This window comes from Arachis ipaensis, chromosome B9 (assembly GCF_059453495.1).
Source record: "Arachis ipaensis isolate K30076 ecotype BB chromosome B9, ASM5945349v1, whole genome shotgun sequence".
NCBI classification, from domain to species: Eukaryota; Viridiplantae; Streptophyta; class Magnoliopsida; order Fabales; family Fabaceae; genus Arachis; species Arachis ipaensis.
In genome coordinates, this window is record NC_142444.1 from 98,115,661 (window position 1) to 98,118,593 (window position 2,933).

At 31.3% G+C, this 2,933-nt stretch overlaps 1 non-coding gene across 1 annotated transcript; it reads right to left on the bottom strand.

Moving 5' to 3' along the window:
- Positions 1-2,595: 2,595 nt before the first annotated feature.
- Positions 2,596-2,703, bottom strand: LOC148545585 (small nucleolar RNA R71). Its single transcript, XR_015901056.1, has one exon. It is a non-coding gene; the product is annotated as a small nucleolar RNA R71 (small nucleolar RNA).
- Between the last annotated feature and the right edge of the window lie 230 nt (positions 2,704-2,933).

Below are 2,933 nucleotides of genomic sequence, written 5' to 3' on the forward strand. Positions count from 1 at the left end.
TACTTGGACGACCCAGTGCACTTGCTGGTTAGTTGTGCGAAGTTGTGAACCATGGTATTGGCATCATGTTTTTGGCGCCATTACCAGGGAAAGAAAGAGTGATGAATTTTACATAATCAAAGTGTAATCACAATTTCTGCGCACCAAGTTTTTGGCGCCGTTGCCGGGGATTATTCGAGTTTGGACAACTAACGGTTCATCTTGTTGCTCAGATTAGGTAATTTTCTTTTTGTTTTATTTTCAAAAATTTTTCAAAAAAATCTTTCAAAATTTTCTCCTTTGTTTTCGAAAAATTTTTTTAAAATAAAAATGTTTTCAAAAATTTTATAATTTTATTCAAAATTTTTAAGAATGAATTCTAGTGTTTCATGAAGCATGTGAAGCCTGGCTGGCTGTAAAGCCATGTCTAAATTCATTTGGACTGAGGCTTCCAATTTGTTATCAAGAGCAAGCTAGTTGGTGCTAATCCACCTACTACTGTTCATGATCTACCTGTTACATGCTAAAGCTTGGCTGGCTATTAAGCCATGCCTGACCCTTTGATTGGAGCTTTAGACTAAAGAGCATAAGATTCCTGGAATTCATATTAAAAATTTTTGGAATCCTTATTTTTCTTTTTCAAAATGATTTTTGAAAAATTAAAAAGAAAATACAAAAAAATCATAAAATCATAAAAATCAAAAATATTTTGTGTTTCTTGTTTGAGTCTTGAGTCATGTTATAAGTTTGGTGTCAATTGCATATGTATCTTGCATTTTTCGAAAAAAATCATGCATTCATAGTGTTCTTCATGATCTTCAAGTTGTTCTTGGTAAGTCTTCTTGTTTGATCTTTGCATTTGCATGTTTTGTGTCTTTTCTTGTTTTTCATATGCATTCTTGAATTCTTAGTGCCTAAGCATTAAAGATTTCTAAGTTTGGTGTCTTGCATGTTTTCTTTGCATTAAAAATTTTTCAAAAATGTGTTCTTGATGTTCATCATGATCTTCATAGTGTTCTTGGTGTTCATCTTGACATTCATAGTGTTCTTGCATGCATGCCTTGTTTTGATTCAAAAATAAAAGAGAAAAACATGAAAATGATGTTTTAATTTTTCTCTCTCATCATTAAAAATTCAAAAATAAAAAAAAATATCTTTCCCTTTTTGACTCTTAAAATTTCGAAAATTAGATTTGACTTTTTCAAAAGTTTTTAAAAAATCTAGTTGTTTTTATGAGTCAAATCAAATTTTCAATTTAAAAATCTTATCTTTTTCAAAATCTTTTTCAAAAATCAAATCTTTTTCATTTTTCTTAGTTATTTTCGAAAATTTCAAAAATATTTTTCAAAAATCTTTTTCTTAATGTTATATCAAATTTTCGAAAATAACATAATCAATTAATGTTTTGATTCAAAAATTTCAAGTTTGTTACTTACTTGTTAAGAAAGATTCAAACTTTAAGTTCTAGAATCATATCTTGTGATTTCTTGTGAATCAAGTCATTAATTGTGATTTTAAAAATTCAAATCTTTTCAAAAACTAATTCCTATAATATTTTTTCAAAAATATCTTCTTATCTCATCTTTTTCAAAAAAAATTGATTTCAAAATATCTCTTCTAACTTCCTAACTTCTTATCTTTTAAAAATTTGTTTCAACTAACTAACTAACTTTTTATTTGTTTCTTATCTTTTTCAAAACCACCTAACTAACTCTCTCTCTCTAATTTTTGAAAATATCTTCCCTCTTTTTCAAAAATTTCTTTTTAATTAACTAATTATTTCAATTTTTTTTAAATCTTAATTTTCGAAAATTACTAACATTTTTCAAAAACTATTTTCGAAAATCACTAACTCTTTTTCAAAAATTATTTTCGAAAATCCTCTCCCTCTCTCCTCTTATTCTATTTATTTATTCATCTACTAACATCTCTTCCTCACATCACTCACCAAATTCGAACCCCCCTCTTCTATCTGTGTTCAAATTTTTTTCTTCTTCTTCTCTTCTTCTACTAACAATAAGGAACCTCTTACTGTGACATAGATGACTCCTCTTCTTTTCTTTTTCTCTTCTCTTTCTTATGAGCAGGGACAAAGAAAAAGGCATTCTTGTTGAAGCTGATCCAGAACCTGAAAGGACTCTGAAGAGGAAACTAAGAGAAGCTAAATTACAACAATCCAGAGAAAACCTTATTGAAAATTTCAAACAAGTAAAGGAGATGGCAGCCGAACCCAACAACAATAATGCAAGGAGAATGCTTGGTGACTTTACTGCACCTAATTCCAATTTACATGGAAGAAGCATCTCCATTCCTGCCATTGGAGCAAACAACTTTGAGTTGAAACCTCAATTAGTTTCTCTGATGCAGCAGAACTACAAGTTTCATGGACTTCCATCTGAAGATCCTTTTCAGTTCTTAACTGAATTCTTGCAGATATGTGATACTGTTAAGACTAATGGAGTAGATCCTGAAGTCTACAGGCTCATGCTTTTCCCTTTTGCTGTAAGAGACAGAGCTAGAATATGGTTGGACTCTCAACCTAAAGACAGCCTGAACTCTTGGGATAAGCTGGTCACGGCTTTCTTAGCCAAGTTCTTTCCTCCTTAAAAGCTGAGCAAGCTTAGAGTGGATGTTCAAACCTTCAAACAAAAAGATGGTGAATCCCTCTATGAAGCTTGGGAAAGATACAAACAGTTGACCAAAAAGTGGCCTTCTGACATGCTTTCAGAATGGACCATCCTGGATATATTCTATGATGGTTTATCTGAGCTATCAAAGATGTCATTGGATACTTTTACAGGTGGATCCATTCACCTAAAGAAAACGCCTGCAGAAGCTCAAGAACTCATTGACATGGTTGCAAATAACCAGTTCATGTACACTTCTGAAAGGAATCCTGTGAATAATGGGACGCCTATGAAGAAGGGAGTTCTTGAGGTTGATACTCTGAATGC